The following is a 19,019-nucleotide window of genomic DNA, read 5'->3' on the forward strand; positions in this document are numbered from 1 at the left end:
TCTGTGAGGCTTTTCAAACTACAAAGAGTTTGAAACTCCTCTGAAACTCCTCCACCCCAATCCACCCCTTGAGAATTACCACCATAAAGTGAGCCACTGTTGCTATTACTATTGGGAGTATGGAAAACACAGAAAAGCTTTTCCAGGTTTCAAGTGTAAGCTCGTAGAGGAATAGGACCAAGATTTACTATGCTTCTTAGTAACATCCACAGAATCTAATACAGGGTAGTCCTGTCTTTACTTACTTTTCCAACCTCAGCTCCTTTCCTCCCCTCAGCCACACCCTAGGCGTATCCCATGGTATTGGACTTCTGATTACCCATCTATGCCAGACCTTGCATCACCTGTCCCCGCCTCTGAGAGACACAGTTGGTTGCCCACATAAACAGCCCAACAGGCAGTCTCACTGTCCTCCTTGCTAACAGAATTCTGATTGTGTTCAGACATGGGGCATGGATGCTCAGAGTAGGTGAGCCCCTCCTACAGCTCCAGAAAATAGCTTGGGCAAAGCAATCATAGGCCCCTCTTCTCCTTTGCCAATGACTGGTTTCAGGGTAAGCATGAGACCAGTTTGGCCAGTGACACAGGGTACTTTGGGGAAGTTTTGTTCTTTGTTATCTATGGAAAGACTAAGCAGCAATCCCTGACCTTCTTGTTTCTGCTTTGGATGTTGTCATGTGAAGGCATGATGGAGCTCTAGTCACCCTGGAAAACCAAGATAATTTTCTAGAAGCCACCCAAGAGCTGTGGCCACTTTGAACGACCTACCTTCAGATGTTCTAAGCAAGACAGTAGAGTAACCTAAATAATGTTACAACAAAAAGTGTCCCTCCAGAATCCTACCACATGGCCTAGAAAATCTCTCAACTTTTTCTCCTAGACCTGTCCTTCTCATCTTCAATTCAAAGCTCAGCTACAGTTTCTTTGGGGAGTCTTCACTATGTTCCCAGACAGATGAGTCCTCGACGATGTTATCTACATACCTGTCTTTCCAACTAGACTGTGAGCTTCTCAAAAGCACGCATTTTCGCCCTTGGCAGAGGCCCTGGCATATATTGAGCATTTATTAAATGTCGAATGAATGAATAAAAAATGAATGAAAGGAGGGACACACAGGATGCCTTCCATGCATTAGATAAAGACTTGACTGACGGAATATGGCCCCCAGGGTGTCTACATTCTACTGCAGACTACCTTTAGATGCTGGTGAGCAAAGACAGAGATAGTACAATGAGCATGTCCTATTTTGTCAGACTTCTCATTGGGAATTGCGCCCCCTACCGACATCCCTTGCAGCTGAGGTGGGCCAGTCTATCAATCACAGTGGGTCATGTGCCCATTCCTGTTGTGGGAACCTCTCCTTGTCTGCTGAGATGGCTTGGCTCTGCTTTGGTCCAGTATGTCAATAAGATTGTTATAAGGGGCCGTGCAGTGGCTCATGCCTGTAATCCCAGCACTCTGGGAGGCCAACACGGGCAGATCACTTGAGGTCAGGAGTTCGAGACCAGTCTGGCCAACACGGTGAAACCCCATCTCTACTAAAAATACAAAAATTAGCCCAGCGTGGTGGCCCACGCCTATAATTCCAGCTACTTAGGAGGCTAAGGCAGGATAATCGCTTGGACCTGGGAGGTAGAGGTTGCATGCAGTGAGCCGAGATCATGCCACTGCACTCCAGCCTGGGTGACAAAGTGAGACTCCGTCTCAAAAGAAAAAAACAGAGAGAGAGAGAGACAGAGAGGCTGCTATATGGATAGAGAAGATGGGATTCTCTCTCTCACTCTCTGTCTCTCTCTCTCTCTCTGAAGGAGCAGATAAGCCTGAAGGTGCAAGTCCTATTTATAGTCCATACTAAGAACCAGTCAACACAGAGAGAAAAACAGCTAAGAGATACACAAGAGAGAACTAGCCCTGGAACCTTATATGAGCCTCTGGAACTAGCTATAGCTTTAAGCTAAAATCCTCGACCTTTTCATTTATGTGACCCCATCAATTTCTACATAGAATAAGGCAATTTTCAAGTGACCAAAACCCAACCCAAAGAAAACAATTCTGACAAATACGACGGGTATGATGAGGGCAGTCTGACAACACCCCCTCCATCTGCAGGGCCTGTGCACTGGCAGCCCTAATCTTGACCTCTGGGATGGTGTCAGCAAGTAAGGCATCCTGAAGGAAGCCTAACCACGAACAAGTCAGGGAAGGAAAGAATGCCCCCACCCCACAACACACACACCACCACATCGACACAAAGGGAAAAAATCAAGCAGTATGCTACGTACTCCATGAACATCATATAACCTAAGGCTGTTGTCATGATTATAATATTAATAATACCTATTTTACTTTAAGGGAACTGAGGCTCAGAGCAGTTAAGTAACTTGCTCAAGGTCATAGAGCTAGTTACTGGAATTTAAATAGCATTCTAGACTTTTCCCACTTTCCCACTCCTGATCCCCAGGCTTTGGGAGGTGGACAGTACCCCTCCACCCACCAGCTCCCCGCAAACGCCGCAGGGCATACAGACCTGAAGCCTGACAACACAAGCCCCCTGGAGTCAGAGCAGCCTCCAGACCCAGCTTTTGAGAAGCCCCAAGTAACTAACCAATGTGTAAGGTTGGTTATTCAACAACAAAAGTAAAGAGCCGGGGCAGGGGAAGCGGCGGCACCCGCGCTGGCCCCGCGTGAAGCGCGCAGAGGAAAACACTGGAGCTCGCTCGCTCGCTCGCTCTTGGCCCCACGATCGGCCTTGAACCCCAGCCCCAGCTCCGCGCTCTCTCCAGCAGTTTGGCCCCCAGTCTCTCCTCCCCTCTCGGCTCTGCCGAAGTCTCTGGCCCCACAAGGCTCTGGACGATTACAGACCCACACCGCTCCAGCCTTGCCCCGGCCCTCTGCTCCCGCCCCGTCCAGATGCTGGCAGCTGCTAGCCCCGAGGCAGCGACGAGACCCCGACGCCGCCACTGCGCCGCGGCCCCGCGAGCTCCTGGCTGCCCCGGCGCGCCCGGCAGGGGCGCAGCGCATCTCCCGCCGCAGTTGCGCGGCCCCGCACTCGCTCCGGCTCGGGGTGAGCTGTCCGGAACCGACCACCGCCCCCGCCTGCTGCGCTGGCCCCGCTCACCTCGCCGCCCGCGCCCGCCGGGCCTCTCGGCGCCCTCGCCCGGCTCCCGGTACCGGCTCCCAGCGAGCCCGCCTGGGGCCGGCGTTGGCTGCGGCCGCGCGGGGCGGGGCGCGGCTCCTCCCTGCCCTGAGCCACCTGGGGCGCCGGAGGGGGCCGGGCCGGGACAGGTGAGCCCCGCCCGCGAGGGAGCAGTCTGGGGCCCGGCTCCGCGGGGAAACCGCAGGGCTCTGCCACGAGGTTGAAGGGAGGCCCGGACGGGCGGCCGTGTGGTAGTCGCCAGCGCTTGGGAGGCGGCGAGGAGCCTGTTCCCACCCAGCCAGCCCCGGTCAGGAAGTGAAAGAAGCAAGGGATTCGGACCCCACCCAGCTTAAAGAGGGAGGGTCCAACCCCTTTCTTCCTAGAATGTAGAAACGAAGAGTGCAGACCCTCGGGAGTGAAAATGATTGGGCCAAGGGTGCAGGTGAGTTAGTTCAGGATTGGAAAAACTCTGAAAGACCTTTTTTGACCATTCCATCCAACCCCGTCCCCACCTTGCCCACCCCTCAAGTGGCAAGGCCTAATCTTGGCTTCTGTGATGGTGTCAGCAAGTAAGGCATCCTGGAGGAAGCCTAACCATGAACAAGTCAGGGTAGGACTTTAAATAATGACATTATTATTTAATGTCCCCCCTTTAAATAATGACCTTAACCTATAAATAAGATAATTTCATATAGTGACGTCCTCCCCACCCCTGGACGGGAAGCCCCAGGAGAGGCAGGAACCTTACTTGTCCACTACTGAATTACCGGAGCTTTGAAAACTCAGGGCACTTAATACCTGATGAGCAGACTAGGTGGCGCCCAGTCTTTTGCATCCAGCCTTAGGCTGGTCCCCTCGGCCCAGAGCTGCTCCAGCGTCATTCCAAGTTTACTAGGGAGAATCCAGAGGCAAGCTGTCAGCTTCCAGGCCACCTGTCCTCTCTCTACTGCTTACTGCCCACCCACTGCCAGCCAGGCAGCTGGCTTGTGGGAGGTCTACACTCCCAGGGCACCTTATAGTGGTCAAGCAAATCTTTAACTTCTGAAGATGCCACAGACAGGAGAACTCTGAAATAACACTCTCCAGCCAGGCTTGCACTGTGGAAACACAGCTCAAAGTATGGGCCACTGACTCAAGATCCCACGGCTGGTAGCAGAGCTGATCCTGGGCCTGCATTTCTGAAGACAGTGGGCTGCTCTGGGGCCTTTCAGGGGCTGCTGGTTATGCCTGCAGTGGGGAAACCTGGGTACAGAACTTCTGCAGAAGCGGGGTCTGGGTTTGATCCTCTGCTGAGACTTCTAATCTGTCTTTCCAGACCTCTCAGGTCAAGCATCACCTGAGCCAGCTTGCATTTATTGAGGCCCTTGACAACTGCAAAAACAAAAACAATGGTATTTTTAGGTGTTCCATTTAACAGATGGCCTTCACACACACACACACACACACACACACACACACACACGAGGTAATGTATCATGCTGCTACTCACTTGTTAATTTCAAGACTCGTTAAAAAAATCCATTCCGTGAAAAAATTCATTTCACTCAGAAAGCACTGTACAACGTTAAAGTTATATGGAGAACATTCCTTCTTATGACTATTTCAGTACACTTCTGTGACTATGTATTAAACCTCCGAGGCCAAAATGGGAGGATCTCTATTAAGGTGAGGTCAGGGCCAAGAAGGCTGCTCCACCCCTCCACTGACAACAAGCCTAACACTCTTAAGGTCTAGACACCCAACCCCTTCAGTGGGTTCTGCACAGATGGGTATTTCAGATCTGGTGTTGCCTGGCTGGCTACGTCACACTGGGCAAGGCCAACCTAGAAAAGGTTATATGGGATGCCCTACCTAGGTGTGCCCTACCTGTTGCCACTCCCTCTATGGTGGCAGGGAGTCTGGTGTCCCAGGGTGGGGCTGTGGTGGGGCCTGCGCTTTGGGACAGCCACTTGCACCAGCAGGTAGGGCTGAGCAAAGGAGCCCCTCTGGGTCTCACGTGAAATGGGCCTAGACCTTTTTATGTGTTGGTTTCAGTCAGTAGAGCATGTGATCCCCTGTGATTGAGGATCCTCCTGCTGTGCGTGTGATCTTGGCTGGGCCAGTCTGCCAAGTGATGCCACCCAGACAGGCCTGAGAATCATCAGGAGGGTACAGGTTCTGTCCCAGTGCTTGCTTGCGCGTGATCTCTCCCTCCCCACCTCCTGGGCTTGCTGAGCAGCGTTGGGCGTGTTCCTCAATTGTATATTTCTCCTACTTGGAAAATGTGCAGCCATGAAATCAGACAAGATCTCTGCTTGAAGTTTTTTCCTTAAAAGGGGTATCTGAAGTGAAATAATCCATGTAAAGTGCTCGAGCACAGTGCCAGCACAAAGCACCTGCTCAGTGAACAGTAGCTCTGCCTAGCAGTGCAAAGAGAGCCAGCCCACATCTGATCAACATTAAAATGCTGGAAATAGGGACAAAACCATTGATAGACTTCGTAAGACTCTAGAATGAATTAACTAATCCTTGCAAATAACTATTTATTGCTATTCTCTACTGGTCTCTAGGAGAATGATATTTGAACTAGAAAATCTTCAGTTTCTGCTCTATCTCTAGTTCTCTGATAGTATAATGAAATATAAATTATCCAAAGAAACAACAATCCAAAAAACTTCTGAGTCTTAGGATACATTTACCTTCCTAATTTTTCCTGTTTTTACTTAGGACTCAACATGTACATTAATAATGTATATCTAGCCAGGCATGGTGATGGGCACCTGTAATCCCAGCTACTCGGGAGGCTGAGGCATGAGAATCGCTTGAACCCAGGAGACGGAAGTTGCAGTGAGCCGAGATTGTGCCATTGCACTCCAGCCTGGACAACAACAGTGAAATTCCGTCTCAAAAAAAAAAAAAAAACTGTATATCGTTTTCTGAGGACTTTTTTCAATGAGACAATGTGTGTAGCATTCCTGGCACATAGTAGCTGCTCAGTTAATTATGACTAGTATAAGGAAGTATAGGGAAGTGGCCAGAAATATTAGGAGCAGAAAGTGCCATGAATTCAAGTAGGCAAAACTGATAACCACTTTATCAGGTAGCCCAGATTTTAAGTTCACACTGGCTCTGGAATCAGACTGAGTTTAAATTCAGCCACAACTAACAATGCATGCTAATCTCACTATGCCTCAGTGTCCTCATCTATACAATGAGATAATAATGCTAGAATTTCATAGAAAAGCTGAGAGACAGAAATAGCATAATAACTGCCCTTTAGTGAGCAGCTGCTTCATGCCTGGCTCAAGTGAATGCTTACACTCTCTTTCAAGGGTTAACCTTAGAGTAGGAATTCTTAATTAAGAGCCACAGACCCTGCAACTGAATTTGATATTCTGTGTCTGTATACATTTTTACTAAACAGAGCATCCACAGCTGTCGTTAGACTTGCAAAGCCATTTGGGTCTCAGGAATAGTTAGGAGTCACTGCATTCCAGACATAGCCGAGACAGGAGTTTTGGAGTTGGAAGATCTGTTAGAGACTGCTCAGACCACCATTTCCAAATATCCTTGAAGGGGAGGATCACTTGGATGTCTGCTCATGACAGAGTTCATTCCTAAACATTCTCATTTGGGAGAGCAGAGCGGGTTTTGAATGAGCGCTCCAGGGGCTACTCACTACTGGCAAGCTTGGGAAACTGATCCCACCCAACCTTCTCATTTCACAGGTCAGGAAGCAGGCCCAGAGATGAGGACAGCTCGAAACAGTTCCCACCCCACGTCAGTCAAGGGCCTCCCTCACCTCTGAGTCAAGTCTTCACCTCACCTGAACAAAGGAGGGGAAATGTCACTCCTTCCCACAACCCCAGTTCACACAAGGAGCACTCCGAAAACAAAATCGGGCTTCTCGTAGGAGGACAAGAAGAAGTACGGCCGGCCAGGCACAGTGGCTCACACCTGTAACCCCAGCACTTTGGGAGGCCGAGACAGGCAGATCACTTGAGGTCAGGGGTTTGAGACCAGCCTGGGCAACATGGCAAAACCCCATCTCTACTAAAAATACAAAAATTAGCAGGGCATAGTGGCAGGTGCCTGTAATCCCAGCTACTCAGGAGACTGAGGCAGGAGAAGCGCTTGAACCCAGGAGGCAGACGTTGCAGTGAGTTGAGATCGCACCACTGCACTCCAGCCTGGGCCACAGAGCAAGACTCCATTCCTGCCCCCCACCCCCCAGAAAAAAAACAAAACAAAACAATGCAGCCACCTCTGTGTTCACTGCTTAAATCTTAAGGAAGCCTAGATCCCCCTCTTGACACAGGATTGCAGATATGTCACTTCTGCTAGTGAGCAGGGGTGTGTCCTCCTACACACACACACACACACACATTTCTCATTGTATGCAGCATTACTATTTGAACAGCAGAGGCTATTCAGCGATCACGTTCAGGTAATAGCCTGCAAAAATGTAAACGTGTTGTCCCGCTTCCTAAAGCCACACACTAATTAGACACCAACCAGGGGACTTGACAGGGGATTTCAGTGGTGCCATTTAGTTGTGTGAGCCCCATAGTGGGAAATACTTCTTTCCATGCAGATCTCAGCAGGAACTGAATCTGAAGCAAGAACAGGGCAGGCAGCTGCCTCGGCAAGAGTGGTTATCAAAGTTATGCTTCAAAAATGACCATGTTAAATATGACGCCCAAAAATGTCAGCTCCAGAATAATCAGACAAAATTCAGAATCATCTCTTATTGACCAGTGAAATTCTCTCCAGGCTTACCAAGGGCAGGCAAGGATGTGTGTGTTTCTTTGGGTTTTTGATGTTCACCAGTCGCAGAGTCCTGATGTAGCAAAAAGTTGAAATAACCTCCCCGAAGTGAGTTGGGCATACCTCTCACGTACGAGGCCAGCAAGCAGCTTTTCCAAGGTAGCAGGTAGCAGCAGCTCCATTTCGCTGACAAGACGACTCTAGAAGATACAGGTGGCCCGCTCAGACCTGTGCTTGACCCTGAGGTTGGGCAGCAAATCAGCTTCTCCATATGTATCCCTCAGTATTATTTTTTACACTCTCGGGGCCTGTGGATCCATGTGAATTTGCCTGGCTGGTTAAAACACATCAGCCAGGATGAAATTGTCCTCTTTTACCTGGGTTTCAGAGCAGGCACTGAAGCGTGGGCTACAAATATATGGGTCTGCCCACAACATTGCTGGCCACAAAAATGCGCAAATGCCTTTGGCGTTGTATTTCCAGGAAAGAAGAAGTTGATTATTCCAGTTTGCTTCTTACTTCTGAAGGCAACACAAACATACTCATTTTTTTTTTTTTTTTTTTTTGAGAAAGAGTCTCACTCTGTTGCCCAGGCTGGAATGCTATGGTGCGATCTCAGCTCACTGCAACCTCCACCTCCAGGGTTCAAGCGATTCTCCTGCCTCAACCTCCCAAGTAGCTGGGATTACAGGCGTGTGCCACCATGCCCAACTAATTTTTTTGTGTGTTTTCAGTAGAGACGAAGTTTCACCATGTTGGCCAGACTGGTCTCGAACTCCTGACCTCACATGATCCTACCGCCTTGGCCTCCCAAAGTGCTGGGATTATAGGTGTGAGCCACTGCACCCAGCCCTCATTGTCCTTTTGATAGGTAAATGAGGGAAAGAAATGCCAGTGTGGAGAACATTATCTGTGTAAAACCAGAGTTCTATTACCACTAAAACACCAAGCACAATCCTTCCTGAGGAACTTTGCAGCTCCTGTTCATCTGTTTGCAACTGTCTCCCAGTCTCTGCATGGCTGCCTCCCTCACTCACTAAGGCCTTCCCTGACCACCCAGTCAAAACTAGACTGGAGTTACTTGCCATCACAGCACCCTGGTTTATTCTTTTCATAGCACTTGAATATACTAAGTCATTTTAGAAAGTGTTGTTCGTTTGTTTATAATTTGCTTCTAAGGAAATGAAGACTCTATCTTGTCTTATTCACTTCTCTCTCCAGCTCTGAAAACAATCCTTGGTATAAGATAGGTGCTCAAATATTTATTGAAATAATGAATGAACACTAACGTTTTTACAAAAGGCTTTTTCAGTTCATCACATGAAGATTTCAGCTGCTTCCATATGAAGCAGCTTAGATTTGGGAGTAAACTCAGCTCAGGAAGTGAGGCAGGATGTGAACCCAGTCCCTCTGCACTCCTCAGCAGCCATGTGACCCCAGGAGAGCTCAGCCTCTTGGTTAAGAATGTGGACTCTGGAGCCAGCTCCACCTCTACCTTGATTTGTGATGTTGGGCCACTCACTTAACATCTCCACACCTCAGTTTTTTCATCTGTATTTGGGGTGAATAACAGTGCCACCCTCACTCATTCCTTGGAAGAGATTCCAGAATGCATGTGAAGGACTAGCCATTCCAGAATGCATTGTGAGCCGGGCGCGATACTGAGAGAGGTTAGACAACTTGTTTGAGGCACTTGGTTGATAAAGAAAGGGTTGGAACTACTGGAACTCCAGTCTACACTGCTGAAGTTCCTGCCACACAGTACTCACTCAACAGATGACTGTAGCAAAACATTTCCACACAACTAATGTCAATACTTCGGCTAATGGAGTCAGGAAGGTGCATTGCTAGTGCCATTCTTGTGACTAGCTTTGGTCTTTGCCTGCTCAGGCTTGGTCCAGCAGAGTGAGTCCTGTGAGGAGGTGGGTGGTGTGCTGGGCTTGGGCTCTCTCCTGACGGTGTGCAAGGTGCAAGGTAAGTCATTTGACCTCACCGGGTGGAACCAGATGATACCCAATGTCCCTCACAGTCCTCTCTTCAAAGTCCTGGTGGTATACTCTTTATTTCTTTAAGAACTTTCCAATTTATTTGTTTAATATAGGAAAGGGAAAGCTATTTGGAAAGCACTATTTGTTGACAACAACTCATAGGGAAGATTGGGGGCGGGATTCTATAGCAGCTTCCAACCCGTATCACTGAGATGGACAAGCAGAGGACTGTAAGAGACGGAACCTGAGCTCTGCAGTCAAAACTAACAAAATGGTCTTGGACACGTGACTTCAACTCTTTGGATTCTGATGTTCTCATGGATTTATGACAGTCTGGAGACAAAGCATTTAAAGCAGAAGCCCTTATCACAGTCATCTGGTGTTTAGGAGCAGCAGGCTCGCATGTGGACAGTCATCTTGTACTGAACAGTGGGTTCCTGCCTCTGCTGTGTGTGCTGGGACAGGAACTTTCCAATACCTGGGTTATGGAAGGGAAGCAGACACCTTGTTTCCAGATGCTGGCAGAAGCCGAGTGTGCTTTTGTGTGCTGGTTTGGCTAAGTGACTCCTTGAGCATCTCTAATCTCCCTTTGGGGAACTTGTTAAGCTCCTACAAATATTCTGCCAGGATTTTGGCTCTCAGCATTAACCGTGATTACTGGGCTTCTGCCTCCATGTATGGGAAACTGAATGGACTTGATTCATGATCCAGCGCCAGGACATTGAGTGAAGGGCACTTACCTGAGCCCTCTGGTGTGAAAAGCCACAAGGCATAAAGCGTGGAAACTAGCCTGAAACCCTATTCCCTACACCACACTTCAGAGGGTAGGTCATATTCTCTACTCATGAAATACCCTAAGAGTGTGTTTTCCCCCAAGAGGAAAGAGGGTGAAGTGGGTACAATGAACTGGATGTTTGTGTCTCCCCAAAATTAATATGCTGGAATCCTAATCCAATATTAGCAGGTAGAGCCCTTTGGGGTGATTAGGTCATCACGGTGAGTTTAGTAGTCATTAGTCATGAATGAGTCCAGTGCCCTTATAAAAGGGACCCCAGAGAACTTTCTCCTCCCTTCCACCATGTGTGGACACAGCAAGAAGTCAGGAATCTGCAACCAGGAAGAAGTCTTCACCAGAACTTGACTGTGTTGGCTGGCACCCTGAACTTGGACTTCCAGTTTCCAGAACTGTGAAAACTAGCTGTGTGTTGTTTATACGCCTCCCAGTCTATGGCATTTTGTTATAGCAGCCCCGGCTGACCAAGACCGTGGGAAAAGAAAGAACCCTACATGGAGAGCTACAAAGAGATTTGATGTCACTGGGTAGAATCAGACAATTCCCAATGTCTCCGCATATTCTCTCCTCTTCTACTCTAAATATTGGTGATGCCAGGTAGAAGGCAATAGCTGGGGTCCAAGATGAACATACTTTCTCCTAGGAAGTTTTTGACAATAACAATCCCTTATTTTGAGTAGCACTGTTGTAAAATGTCTTCCTACAGTTTCTCCTCTGATCCCCGAAAGGCACTGTGAAGAATGGAGCATCGTGAGCTAAATTCAGGTATGGAGATGAGCTCACTGAGACTCTGCATAGTTAAACCACTGACCACAACCCCCCAGCTGGTGGATGGGAAGTTGAGGGTCGGATCCAGCTCCTGCATACATCATTCTTTCCATGTGGAGTTACTCAGCAGTACTACCGCCTGCCAACCAGTACTCCAGAGGTATTTTGCTGTTCCATGTAGGTCCCAGAAAGGTGCTGCAGGGCAGCAAGGACACTGGGCTGGAGGTTGCCGTCTGCAGGCAGGCAGCCAGGTGGACGCTGGCTGACGGAGTCAGCATCGTGTCACCTAGATACATCTGCCACCAGCCTTGCTCCCCAGTAGCCCATCAGAATACCCTCAGACAAGAGAAGCACAGGTAAAGGGAGGAGCTCGTAAGGGAACCCCACTGTTTTCAGCCTTCTGTGGTTGCACTTGCACATGCATGTATGGTATGATTGGCATGTTTCTTTTTTCTAAAACCTAGAGCTCTGAAACGAGATCCTATTAGTCATCATGATGGGGCCAGAGGGGAGGTAAGGGACAGCCTCGTCTGAGGCCTCACACATCCCTGGGAATGACAGGTAACCCATCCAGTGCCCCTCAACCCTTTCCTGAGAGCCATTTCAGGTGGGGCAAGAGAGTACTGAGAGCTTTTTACTGAAGAAGCAGAAGAATATAGGTTATACATGTTTTAATGCAGACAGAAAGAATTAGTACCTTAAAGAAAAATAAATCCACATGGATGATAAGTTAAATTCTTATGACACACAATTTGAAAACTGACAGAGTAATGGCTACACTTCTTCTAAGTATGTTAGGTATGACAAAGATTCTGACAAGGGCACTCCTGAAATGCAGCCTTCCCGTAGAGTTCAGTGTCATCAGGCACCCTTGCTATGAGGCATCCTCCTGCATTATTGTTTCTTTCCTAGATGCATTTGATTACTTAAAGTAATTCAAATAACAATGAGGTCTCAGATTCCAATGAAAGGAGAGAACAGAAAAGTTGCAAAGGCATAAAGCTTTGTATAAATTCTTTACAAAAGGGTTTTTGAGGTTGGCTGCTGCTTATCACTATAGAGACAGAGTGAGTGAGAGAGGCACACACACACATACATATATGTATATCCCAATTACTATTCAGAGAGGCAGTATTACTACCTGTTGAGAACATGAACCTTAGAACCAGACTGTGTGGGTTTCAGTCCTGGAGCCTCCTGTTGTCAGCTGTGAGACCTTTGGGCAAGCTACTTAACCTCTCTGCGCCTGTTTCCTTACCTGTAAAGGAGAGATAATGGTGCATTCCTCATGGGGTTATTAGGAGGATTAGATGGATTAATACCTGTAAAGCACTTAAAACAGTATCTGGCACACAGCCAGAATAGTGCCCTGGAAATAATTGACTGCTTATTGTAGCTTTCTGAGCATTACGAGATTCTGATGCTGTTTCGTTTCATCCAGAACAAGTTTGTCAATTTCTCTTAATTTCATGTACATTCTGAAGGAATAAAATATTGTTGTAGGTAAATCTTGAACAGCTACAGTACGATAATCATTTGCGATCTGGGCATGGGGAAGGGTGAAGGTTTGAAAGTTGCTCGACGGCAAAGAGGGCCTCCTGGAAGTCCAGAACAAACTGCTCTTGAAGCAAAGCAGGTGGAGAATCCCAGCCTTTGCCATCCAGGGTACTGGAGGCAGAAAGACCACCAACAGTGGTTACCTATGGGATTTTTTTTTTCATTATTTTGAACCCAACTAACCACAAGAGAGATTGGTGTTTTCTTTGCAAATTGGACAAAGAACCACCAAACACCAAAAGGAAAGTGAAAACTCCATGGCTTGGGATGCCTTTTGTCAAGTAAACCCACATTTTCAACTAATGTGTCATCCAAGAGGTGACTCCTACCTCTGTTCAGTGTATTATGTACACAAGACAAATAACAAGACACGACCTGTCACAAATGCTAGAATGAAACCTGCCAATACACACATCACCAGTAATTGCCTTTGCAGATTATTGCTCCAGTTCCACTTTCTCCCACAGATACTCCAGCTCTGTGCTTCTGAGGCAAAGCCAGAGGCCAGTTCAGAGCTTGGTGAAACAAGAAACCTCAAGAAAGGCTTGCAGGAACCAAGAGAACACTGGTATCAATGCAGTCCGATTGCATCGCAGAGCCGCTGTGTTCTGGGATCTGTGGGAGTCATTTCCCATTGATACTGAAATTTGCTTTGTAATCTGGTTCTTTCAGAGAACTGCTTTCCCATCTATAACACACAGGCATCAGCTGAATATTCAACTGCCACGTTTGAAGTTTACTACATAAGTCACTTTTAACAATCTGGTATCTGGAAACTTCTTCAGAGTTCTTGGGAGAATAACAATTTCGAAAAAGATGGGCAAGACAGCATAAAAGCACACCATTTGCAGTGCCCTTAATTACACGTTCACTTGACATGTATCCTTTCCATTTTTAATCAATTAAGGGAAAGAGGTTTACTGTCTGGCTCTCATGCACCGTTAATCAAACCAAGCACAAGAATGAGGATGCTTTACATACACAATGTCATGCATGGTCACACGATTCTAGTGACCCAAGGTAGGGAAGTCTCCTTGTTATGATAGCAGAAAAAAAAATTATCCTGTGTCCTGGCACTGGTTAGCCTCCAAAGGATTCATGCTCCAGTGTCCTCTCACAAGATCTCAGACCTGTACATTAACACTAAGAATCAGTAGGTTAAACAGGAATATAAACACCCCAAATCCTCAAAAGATGCTGATAATCTTTCAACATATGCAAATAGGGCTCCAATTCATTTGGTGGAGAATTAATGCCCTTCTCAAGCAAGAAGAGATTCAGATATTCAGTGAATACACTGCTCTGCTGAGCTTTCAGTCATTCCTACTTTTAAAAAAGCTAGTAAGGCCGGGCGCGGTGGCTCACGCCTGTAATCCCAGCACTTTGGGAGGCTGAGGCGGGTGGATCAGAAGGTCAGGAGATCGAGATCATCCTGGTTAACACGGTGAAACCCCGTCTCTACTAAAAATACAAAAAATTAGCCAGGCACAGTGGCGGGCACCTGTGGTCCCAGCTACTCGGGAGGCTGAGGCAGGAGAATGGTGTGGGCCTGGGAGGCAGAGCTTGCAGTGAGCCGAGATCGTGCCACTGTACTCCAGCCTGGGCGACAGAGCGAGACTCCGTCTCAAAAAAAAAAAAAAAAAAAAAAAAAAAAAAAGCTAGTAAGACTTTTTTTTTTTACATCAGTTGCTATCTTTTCAGAACTGAAGTGACAAACATCAAGTTTTCTTAGTTCTGAAATGAAAAAAAAAAGTTTAGAGCGGATATTTAAGCAAAGTAAAAGCAAAAATGGTCAAGGTTGACTTTGCTTATGCTGCATATTGGGGCACCTGCTTACTTGAAGTGAACTCTTTTGAGGCCAGAAAATGGCTTATCCTCACCCAGGCACTGACATCTCCAATGACCATATCTTCAGGATGACTCAAATAAGCAGAAACAGACCAGTCAAAGTTTAATTGAATTTTATTTTCCACTTCTAGTATTTTTCAAATTATACAACATGCAGTCTGCCAGAGTACCCATACATCTTCATTTTAGAACCTAGAAGATTACCAAAATTTTCCGCGGGCCAAAGGAGGGTGACTTCCAGATCTTTTGTTACATGGACTATAGTACAGCATCATTATTGATATAAACCACCATTCTCCCCTCAAACCCCCCAGACAAGTTTGTCCACAATTTTTTAAATGTGAAAGCTACTGTACAGATACATAAAGCCCAGAGAACACACATCTGCAGTACACAGGACGCACTTTACAAACTAGACATGGATAATTCTACAGAATGCCCTATTCCCCTTATATCTGCACACAATGAACAGTATTTAAAATTGATACACAATTTTTAAATAAGTAAGCAGACTTCATGGAGCGGCGCTTCCTTTGGCAGTTATCCAGCCATTATTCAATGCTTGGTTTAAAAAGTCTAAATTGTTAGTGTTAAATGAAGCAATTTTAGATTACGATGGTTTCTTTAGCTTACTCAAGATTCTGGACTAGACAATGAAGTGAAATCTTCCCTCCACCCTCGGCCTTTCCCAATATGTCATATAGCTAGAGTCCAAATGTCTCCTGCCCTGCTTTAAAAAATGCACTTCAAAAGAGGGGATTGTTAAGAACTTTTATTTGCTTTCAGTTATTTCTATAGGAACTAGAGCTTCTTTATGTAAACTTTAGGGCTTTAAAAAAGTCACTAGATGCTACATTCTAGGCAAACCTTTTTATTTCTTCATTTATCCCAGTGTATCTATAAATTCTGATTTCTTAATCACATGGTTCTATTTCCTTTAAAAGTCTTAATGTGAAACTGTTATTTTTCTATCTACTACCTGCTGTTTAACAAAAGTGAAGTGTGCAGCATTTGAAGAGATGATATGTTTGCACAGAATTCTCTAGTAATTGACAAAAACACATTTGGCATTATGTATTTTAGTTTCCAACCATAAATCTTGATATCTCAAACAACATTCTCCTAATTTACCAATCCACCATCCTGCAGATAAAGATTATTCGTATAAACCATCTGGCTGTTCTCTTAGAGCATCAAAGAGTAAACTTTGAAGAAGTAGCATGAAATATAAAATTATTCATAGAGGAGAAAAAGACACAATACACACTTGTCAAAAGCTGCATATAACCAAAATCATAATCACGAGCTTAGTTGTTCAGAAGTGTGGTTTTTACACTTAAAGTACAGGGAGCAATAGTCTAAAAACCTGAAAATTGCACATATGTGGCTTTTTTAGAAAGTGGCCTACAGAGAACATGGTCCTGATATAATAACTGGCTTACTATACATAACAATATTTAAGGATCCATTTGAATAATCCATTCCAATAATTTGCCTTCCTTTTAGTCACAGTATAGGAAAATTAGATTAGAAGTCCTATAAAGATTGAAGCTAGGTGAACTGACTGGCTGATCAGCAACTAGCAGAATTATCTTTAAGAGACATCAAAGCCAACTTTCTCTGTGAATAAAAGTAAAGCAAATGTTGTCAGTCCCTTGTAGAGATCAAGCAAAATGGAACTACAAGTGAATGTTTCCCTTTGAAACATGAAAGTGCCAAGCAATTCTTTAGAACTAGAAAGGGGGTACCCAGGGAAAAATCACTCTGGAGAGAATCTAAAACAATCTATTTTATGATGGATATTAACAAGAGCCAAACACCATTACTGACCTTTGTTCAATTTCCAAACAAAAAGTAATGGAGAGTAGTGGTAATGACAATTAATAATTGGCAATTATCCCAAACACCAATGTTTTAGCTGCCCAAATCAGAAGCAAACATATTAACAAGGTTATGTGGCATATGTTATTACCTGATAAACTTTGCAAAACCTGCCCCACAAGGACCCTTTTATCAGACTGCAAATAATGATGGAGCAGGTATATTGGGCTGGCACTGATAACAAAATTAAAGAATGAAAAAAATTTAAACAAATGCAAAATTGCCATCTTCACGAAATAAATACTTCAATAGTTTGTCCTCCTCCCTCTCTTTATTCCCCCCCAAAAACAAAACATACATAAACAAAGTGCAACATTTAACAAATAAATTAAGTCAAAGCAGGTTTGCTTTGCTCGGGAAATTTTATACAAGAAATGTTTGGATGTCAATGCACAGTTCTTAGCACTCTACACACACACACACACACACACACACACACACACACACACACACAGTTGAACTACCTTCGACTCACACAGTCATGAGAAAAGCCCGAAATCTCCCCTAGCATATATTTCATTACAGTGGTGAAAGCTTCAGGGCACAGTGCCAGCTCCTCATCTTGGGCACACAACACGATAGGATAGGAGCTTTCACCGAGATTGGTTTGGTTGTCATTGACTTACCCCCAAATTTGTCAAAACAAATAGCAGCACACAAGGCCAATTTAACTGAATCTTTGTCAGTTTCCCTGAAAACTTTACTACTTGGAAATTGATCTTCTTAATAAGTACAACTGGAAGCAAGGGTTGATTCAGCTTTAGATTCATGTATTTGGATAGAGCAATAACTAGATGTAAAATATCCATCTACATGGATTTTTTCTAATTGTGCCTAAGAAGATGAAACCTATTTGGTGCCAAAGAACTCATATAAACAGTCGGCAATGATGGGTTGAAATAATAACTTATTCATGGCAACTTATTCACATACAAGCACAAAGAACAAAATTGTGTCAAGTACTTTCTCCCCAAGGCTTCCTTTTTCAACTGCTGGAGTGATGCTGGATTTCTTCAGCAATACCCACTCAAGCTGAAAATGGTTAGAGAAAGCAGCCGTTCCCAATGCCAGCTCCAGAACGATCAGGGAGGAAGAAGTGAGGAGAGGGGCAGCCACATTTCCACTTAAAACTTTGCAGCATTTTCAGCACTTCTGAAAGAATGACGTTCAAACCGGCCAGCCGAGACTAGTTGCTGCAGGTTGAAAAGCAAGCAGCTCGGAGGTGAATTTTATGACTTTTTGCATTGACACAGATGTATCTGAATGAACAATTTCTACACTGCTACTGTCAGATTGTTTTTCTGCCCCAAAGAAATTTGCTTTGCATTTTAACAGGTGCCATTACTAAAAGGTATATTTTACAGATCCAAAGATGTGACCAGGATATTCAAAATGTGTCTTCGGGGTAATTTGTTTCGGAAAAGTGTTCAGAATGAAAACTTTGAACCCTAGAGCAGCACTTTTTGTTCCCTAAAAATATAAAATAATGTGTTTATTTTACAGGAAACCAGACAGTTGAGGCAGAGCATGGTCTCCCGCCTCCACGGTACTTGGTTTTTCCCCTCCAGGGAATGGCACATTAGGGCGTACAGATGGGACAGTGCACTGCCCAGAGGAGGCTCCAGGAACCACCCAGAAACCACCCAACACCCCGGAGGCCGAGTCAGCGGCAATGGTTCTGAGTAGTAAGTGGATCTTCTGCAACCATCTCCTTCAGATTTCTCAAAAAGAGAAAAGTCCGAGCACACATCTGTACACACAGAAACTCTACACAGCTCAAAAGACCTGAATCTGGTATACTGCAGATGGCTGGAGTAAGCAAGTATAAAAAAAAAATGGAAACTGTAGGGGGGAAAAAAATAAAGGAATTGGTGATTAATGTAGTCCTTGACATGCTATGTGGAGTCATATCTGTTGAAAGAGAACCAAAGAGAAAACATAGGAATTAGAGAACACAGTAGAAATTTACTTCTCAAAAAAGTTTTGTTTAATTCTAGATGTTTAGACCAGAGCTGTCAGATACAAATATAACATAAGTCACATATTTTCTGTTTGTTTGTTTGTGAGACGGAGTTTCACTCTTGTCACCCAGGCTGGAGTGCGGTGGCGCAATATTGGCTCACTGCAACCTCTGCCTCTCGGGTTCAAGTGATTCTTCTGCCTTAGCCTCCCAAGTAGCTGGGATTACAGGGGTGTGCCACCGTGCCTGGCCAAGCCACATATTTAATTTTAAATTTTCTAGTGGCTACATTAAAAAGTGAAAAGACATAGGTAAGATTAATTGTAATATATTTTATATAGC

General features: G+C 45.4%; 2 protein-coding genes across 4 annotated transcripts in view; both read right to left on the bottom strand.

The window, feature by feature from the left end:
• LYPD6B (LY6/PLAUR domain containing 6B) overlaps positions 1-3,344 on the bottom strand; it is a 182,415-nt gene extending 179,071 nt beyond the window's left edge. For all 3 annotated transcript variants that reach the window (XM_050752210.1, XM_050752208.1, XM_050752209.1), the window contains exon 1: positions 3,119-3,344. The gene's annotated coding sequence lies outside the window, so the exon portion shown is untranslated. The remainder of the gene's footprint in view (positions 1-3,118) is intronic.
• Positions 3,345-14,932: 11,588 nt separating this feature from the next.
• The window catches only part of KIF5C (kinesin family member 5C), a 153,658-nt gene continuing 149,571 nt past the window's right edge, over positions 14,933-19,019 (bottom strand). The window contains exon 26 of the mRNA XM_050752192.1: positions 14,933-18,628. The gene's annotated coding sequence lies outside the window, so the exon portion shown is untranslated. The remainder of the gene's footprint in view (positions 18,629-19,019) is intronic.

This window comes from Macaca thibetana, chromosome 12, assembly GCF_024542745.1.
Source record: "Macaca thibetana thibetana isolate TM-01 chromosome 12, ASM2454274v1, whole genome shotgun sequence".
NCBI classification, from domain to species: domain Eukaryota; kingdom Metazoa; phylum Chordata; class Mammalia; order Primates; family Cercopithecidae; genus Macaca; species Macaca thibetana.